At 41.7% G+C, this 7,133-nt stretch overlaps 1 pseudogene; it reads right to left on the bottom strand.

The window, feature by feature from the left end:
- Positions 1 to 3,833: 3,833 nt before the first annotated feature.
- On the bottom strand, positions 3,834 to 6,867 carry LOC110193752 (17S U2 SnRNP complex component HTATSF1 pseudogene; annotated as a pseudogene).
- Positions 6,868 to 7,133: the final 266 nt, after the last annotated feature.

Below are 7,133 nucleotides of genomic sequence, written 5' to 3'. Positions count from 1 at the left end.
TTCATATAGTTTTTAAATAGTTTTCACTTTTTTTTTGAGAACTGCTTGCCATCCTTGCATTTTCATCTTATTCTTTTCTCTCTGTGAATCCCCCAGAGGAACTTTGCAAAGTCCCCAAAACTTCAGGTTCTTTTCAAATTCTGTGGATGCCAGTACAGCTGTTAGGATTCTCTTACCCTCAGCCCATGAATAGCCCACCTTCTTTTCAGTCACATAGGTCCTTGATCACGTCTTTTATACCACTTCCCAAGGGCAAGTCATTGTTGGTAATATGTTATAACCTAGTTACACCTGCCATTCATCTTCACATTGTCATTGATTCTGAAGTTTTGATTCTTTTGAAATTATAGTGTTCTGTAATTCACAACTGAATATAAGCCATATCCGTAAAATGATTATCTCTTCAAAAGGGCAAAAAAATTATATAAACACACACGTAAAAATAACACTAAGTATAGGCTACACTCTGATTTCATACAAACCATATTTGGGAAAAAGGCAGCTAGTTGGCACAGTAGATAGAGTACTGGGCTTAGAATCAGGAAGACTTGTCTTCCTGGGTTCAGATCTGGCCTCAGATACTTACTAGCTGTATGACCTTGGGCAAGTCACTTTACTCTGCCTCAGTTCTTCATCTGAAAAATGAGTTGGAGAGGACATGGCAAACCACTCTAGTATCTGTGCCAAGAAAACTCCAAATGGGGTCACAAAGAGTCAGACATGACTGAAAAATAACTGACCAATAACAAAAAAAAGGCCTATGTGTAATCATGGTTGTGAGTTAAGACCAATACAGGTATTTATCCATAGTATTAATCAGTGAATGAACATTTATTAAATGCCAACTACATTCTAAGCTACGTGATAGGTGCTTGGAAAATAAACTCAAAAATTGAGTAGTCCCTGACCTTGGGAAACTTACATTCTGAGGCCATTGGTGATGTAGTCAATAGAGCTCTGGGCCTAGAGTCATAAAGGCCTAAGTTCAAATCTGGCCTCAGATACTTACTAGCTGTGTGACCCTGGGTAAGTCACTTAACCTCTGTTCCCTTCCGTTTCCTTACCTGTAAAATGGGGATAATAATTGCATCTACCTTGCAGAGTTGTTGTGAGCATCAAATGAAATAATATTTCTAAAAGCCCAAGACAGGGCACATAGTAGATGCTACATAAATAAACAAATAAATGTGTAGATATATAGATATAGATGTATATGTATATATGGTGATTATACATACATGGTGATTTCCAGGGTGGGATGAAGGAGGTAGCAACCAGAAGAATCCAGAAAAGGCCTAATGTAGAAGGAAACATTTGAGCCAAGCTCTGAAAGTCAAGATTCTAAGAGGTGGCACTGAGGAGCAGAGCGCATTCTAAGCATATGAGGAAAGCCGTGCATAGGGACCAAACCAGGAGATGGAATGTCACGTGTGAAAAACAGCAAGAAGGCTGATCTTCAGTTTGGCTGGGCTATAGCGTTTGCAAAGGGGAGGGATAAATAATAAGCCCAGAAATGCAGGTTATGAAGGGCAGTTGATTCTAGAAAGATTTGTTCTTGATCTTACAGTTAATAGGGAGCCACTAGAGTTTATTGGGCATCAATAGTATTCTCTCCCAGACTAGTGATGAGGAAAGTGCTTCCTAAAATTCAGAGTGATATATGAATGCAATTTATTATCATATGTGCATTACTGCTCTCTCTCTGTATAATCCATCCATGGTAATTATATACACTTTGCACATAATAAGTGCTTAGTAAAGGTTTTTTCATTCTTTTCTTTTTCCCCTCCAAGGATTGTTAGGTTGGTTGCTACCAGGGAGCTCTGTAATGTGCTGGAGCTTGAAACAATCATTTTAATGTCATCCGAAAGACCTCCCCATCTACAGATGGAGGATTCTGTCCTTCATTTGGACTCTATACAGGGTCTTCTTGATGATAGTGGAGAATATCTTTGGTGAGTATATATGCATCAAATATTTTGGCCTTACTCTTCCAGGGTAAGGCTGATAACATCTCCTCAAGGAAAACCCTTGAGAGGTTGAAATGTCTTTTATGCTGCCAGATTGGGTTCCCATTCCAGTGTGTTCCTCCTTCAGTTAGCCACCAGTGACTAGCTGCCCTGATCCATTCAACCAGTTAATATTATTTGTTACAAAGGAACTTTTGCTTCAATGATATAAGAAGCACAGAAATACAAACATTCCTCCCAATACTTTGGGGGCATACTCTTCTCTGTTCTACCTCAGGCCCTAGGAAGTATGGGCTCAGACTTTATACAAGTTCACCAGGGTATTGGTCTCACCAAGTATAAATCCAAGGGCAGCATCACTGTTAAGATGAATAATCCTCTCAGTTACTACTGGGTCCTGAAAGTATTTCCCCACTGCTTAGGGCCTCAAAGCTTAACTGGCTGGCTATAAACCCAAACATAAACTCTACTCCTAGACCTCCTGGTGACTCACTCTCCCGACTTTTCTCCTTTTCTTTCTTCTTCCTTCTTTTTAAAACTGGGCATAGGAAAACCCTCATTTCCTTCACCACTGAAATGTCACAAGATGCAAAGGACTCAAAGGTGTGTGTGTGAAAAAACAGAAAACATACAATATTCAATAGCCTTTCTCATTTATATACTTTCCCTGGAAATTAAAGACCCTTTTAGAGACTCCTGAACATTCCACATTCACCTCTGACCTGCACTATCTGGGCAACTCACAGAAATTCTGTGTTGGCAAAGTCTGTTCCACCTGCCCACCCAAGACTCTTTAGTCCTTGAGGTACATGTTGATATCAACAATGGTACTTTTTACCTCAAAAGAAAATATATATATATATATATATATATATATATATATATATATAGCTCCATTACACACACACACACACACACACACACACCCATGAGGAAAATCTTGTTGCACAGCTGCTGCCCCTCGAACTCTTGAACTGATGATGTAACCCCCCAGTTTGCACAAGTCCATTTCTCCAGATCTTGAACCTGTGCTGAGAAAAGGAAAAAGAAAGGAAGAAAAAAGCCTAGAATATTCCCCTTAGCCAGTGATTCAAGTTTGACTAGGCAAGCACGTGTCCAGTTGGTATATGCTTCTGCTACAAGACATCATTGCCACTGGAGATGGGGAGAAGAGAGAAAATCATCTCTTCTCTTGTTAAAATTCCAAGGGAGAAAAAGCACTATTTTTAAGAGTCCCAAAAGAGGTGGGAGTTTTACTATTATTAGCTGCCTCTGCTGACCTTCCAAAACACACAGAGCCACAGAGTCCAAGCTTTCTTAGAATGAATGAACAAATGAAGAAACAAAAAACCAAGGCCCATATTCAGATTTTGTGTGGGCCAGCCTCAGAAGGAAAGGATCTGAAGTCCCTTCCTTTACAGCATTGTTCCTCTTTTCTCACCAGAAAGCTGCAAGGCAGGAAGAAATCACACCAAGAAAAGGGCCAAGTTCTGGTTTACTAGTGAGTGCATTTTTGAATTCCCTCCTCCTCCTCTCCCCAAGTTCTTGAGACATGGCCAATCAAAGAAGCTTCTCTTCACCATGTGGTTAGCAGATTAGAACAAGTTATAGAATGTCTACATATGCTCCAAAGTACTTATGGTGACCATATCAGCTGAACATTCTGCATATGCTCATTAAGAGCCGGTTCATTGTCCCATCCCCCAATATTTATCTATTTTATGCCTTACTTGATAATGATGATCAAGAAAATCAATCTATAAGCAAAATTCAAAATAACCCTTGCCCTCAAGGAGCTTACATTCAATTGGGGGAAGAATTGTTGAACGACATTATACCTGTGGTTGTATTCATCACAGAATCTTTTATGAGTTTTAGAAGAGTTTTTTATTGTACTTTACTTACTCAAACTTTTTTTTGGTAATAACAATAAACACAGTAGGATCATGTATTCCCCATACCTTTCAATCAATCACGTGACTGCAAAGATGTGATCAGTTGTAGAAAATTATCTACAAGAGCCCATGTATTCTCTTCTTATATTTTCATCAAGGACACTCTAGGTATGTACATAAGTTAATCTGAAAAATTTTACAGAGATGAACACATAACTATATAGATCAGTTGTTGCTAATGTCCTCTCAGTCACCATTTTTGGGTGATAATACTCTTAACACATTATCAATGAAGAATTCTGCAGGAGAAGTAGCATGAAGACTGTTATCAGACAGGTTAATTACCAGAAAGAGGGGGCCAATCACAAATGGAAAGTGTGGGGTAACCAATGTCAAGAGATCTAGAGGAAGCCCCTAGATCTAGGGGAAATCTCCCTTAAAGGGGATTTATGGGAGGATGTGAAAGAGAATTAAATTAGGTTGAAATCTCCAGCAGTGATGGGAATATCCACACTGATGAGATCAAAGTCTAATAAAGTACTGAAATGTTGAAGAAATGTCACCCATGGTTTCTTCCAATCATTTCATATACTTCTTTGAAATATACTGAAAATCAATCCCTCAATGTTTTGAAAAATATATTAAATCCAGCACAGATTTCTTTGTGTATAATTTGTCTGATCCAGCTACTTTTCTTTTTTTAATTAAATTTTATTTTTTTTCAATTAACAAAAATCTATTCTCTCCCTCCCACCTCCCTTCTCCCACTGAAAACAAAACAAAGCAAAAACCCTTGTAACAAATATGCATAGTCAAGCAAAACAAATTCCTGCATTGGTCATGTCCAAAAAATATATGTCTCATTCTGCACCCTGAGTCCATCACCTCTCAGTCAAGAGATGGTAGCACGTTTCATAATGGGTTCTCTGGAATCATGGTTGGTTATCATGATGATCAGAGTTCTTAAGTCTTTCAGTTGTTGCCCTTCCGATATTGTTGTTCCTGCATAAACTGTTCTACTGGTTCTGCTCACTTCACTCTGCATCAGTTCATACAAGTCTTCTAGGTTGCTCTGATACCATCAATTTCATCACTTCTTTGTTTAAAAATAGAAAAACATTTAATAGCCGTATTTAAAATTCAACTTAAGCCTTAAATTCAATTTAAATATTACCAAATTATTTTTAGTTTTATGATCACAAATTTCAAAGTAGACTACAACATACTTCACACATAGATACCTTTAAAGACCTTACAAGCAAGGATCTGACATAAACAAATTCAGCTCACTCGCACCAGGGACTTGGGATGTTTCACTAGGTCAGCCCATTAACAAATATTTTTAGTTCCTCATTAAATACTGCTTTTAATGAAAACTTCAAAGCACTAAGTGGATGACATCTGATTAATATGCATGTATTCATGGAAACACTACCAGTAATCACCCTGAAGCACAAAGAAAGAAATCCAAACAATGCCCTACAAAGCATGCTTAAGGGGTTAATGGCATGCCTGGTCTTGATTATGACCATGGCCCAAGCTGCTGTCCTTAGACTGGATCCCTCCTCTACTGCATTCCCCATTACCAGCTTCCTCCTTTGCTCCAGGTGAGGTCATATCCGCTAGGGACGGCTTCCCTTTTACCAGGCCCACACTTCCGGAAGCAGAATTTGGATCAGAGGAATCGGTTTCTTTCTGTTTGTTATGATGCTCTAAAAAAGACTCCCAACCTTTCAGTCTTTCTTCCCGCTCTCTCGATGTCTCCTCCACCTGAAAATCAGTCACACCATCCCATACTTCCACGTTTAATTGACGACCGCCAAACCACCTCCCATTGAGGGCTTGTATACATAGGTCAGCTTCTTCTGGTTCCTTATAGGACACAGAGGCCACCCCGTCTGGGTGCCGGTCAAAGAGAAGGACCTTCTTGACTTGCCCAAACTTTTCACACTCTGTTCGGAGGTCTTCCCGGATCTCATTTAGTACCAATGGATCAGCCTCGAAATCCTTGGGGTGGAACATATTCTTGATGATAACCACCCGCTCATGCCGCATGCGAGTAGTATTGGCTTTCTTCTCAGGCCGCCAATCCAGCTGTTTTTGTTGCTGAGACATCTTTTTCCTGTAGTCTTTGCATTTCTTCTTCTTTTTGCTGGCATCATATTCTCCCTTTAGCTGAAATTTTGCCATTTCCACATGCAATTTGTAGCCTCTGATTTCATCATCATCCAGAAGTCTTAATGCTAGATCCACAGATTCCCTCTTCAAATAACAGCAAAGTCCATCTCCTTTCAGATTTCCTTGTTTATCTTTATAAAGCTTGATTTTGTAATCTTCTGTCTGTGGGTCTCTCATGATGATGCCACATTTGGACATGAGCTGCACAAATTCATCCTTTGTAATGTCTGGAGGTAAGCCAGTCACATACACATTTGTATTTTTGTCCTCCTCGACATGAAACCATCCTGGTTCAGGCTTTCTTTTTTCACCTTTCTGTTTCTTTTCAGCGTTTTGTGTTGCTTTTTGATCTGTAGGTTTTTGTGATGCTTTTACATCCACATCAGCCTGTTTCTCCTTTTGCCCACCGGAAGAAGAGGAGCTATCAGCAGGGAACCCATAATTAGCCTGATAATTGGCAAGGAAATCTTCCGTAATCCTAGGGAACCAAGCCTTCTTGTCCCGGTCCCACTCGTAGGCAGTGCCATCCGCCGGGTCCACGAAAGTGTAAGGGTCATCGCCCTCCGGGCCCTCCGGCGAGCCGCTGGTCGCGAGCCTGGCCTCCTCTTGGAGTTGCTGGAGCCTCAGCTGTTCGTTGAACTCCTCGTTGACGTCCCGCCTGCAGCTGCTCATATCTCCGCTCTGGGCAGGCACCTAGGGCGCTCAGTCCCGGTGGGATCCCCGGACCTGGGGAGGCAGCGGAAGAAGAAGGAGGACGCGGGAACACGTCCGGGAGGGGAGGGGAGAGGAGGAAGGAAAGGGGAAGGGAGGGGAGGGGAGGGGCTCGGGGAGGAGAGGAGGGCAGTGCGCTTGCGCGGGCCGCGTCTGAGCTGACAGAGGCGGCGGCGGCGGCGGCGGCGCGGCGGCGGTAGCAGCGACAGCTGTGGCGGGCTGATGCAACTGCAGCTGAGACCCGGCCGGCCTCCCTTCCGCATCATTTCTGGTAGCGCGAGCGTTCCTCTACGTCCGCGTGCCTTGGTAGAGTCAGCCGACATGTCCCCAAATGATGGGCAGCCCCACAGTTCCCAGTTCTTTGCCGCCACAAAAAAGA

Source organism: Phascolarctos cinereus, unplaced genomic scaffold, assembly GCF_003287225.1.
Source record: "Phascolarctos cinereus isolate Bilbo 61053 unplaced genomic scaffold, phaCin_HiC Scaffold_2;HRSCAF=192, whole genome shotgun sequence".
Classification (NCBI taxonomy): Eukaryota; Metazoa; Chordata; class Mammalia; order Diprotodontia; family Phascolarctidae; genus Phascolarctos; species Phascolarctos cinereus.
Note: the sequence above shows the minus strand (reverse complement) of the source record. Positions and strands in the feature narration are given on the sequence as shown.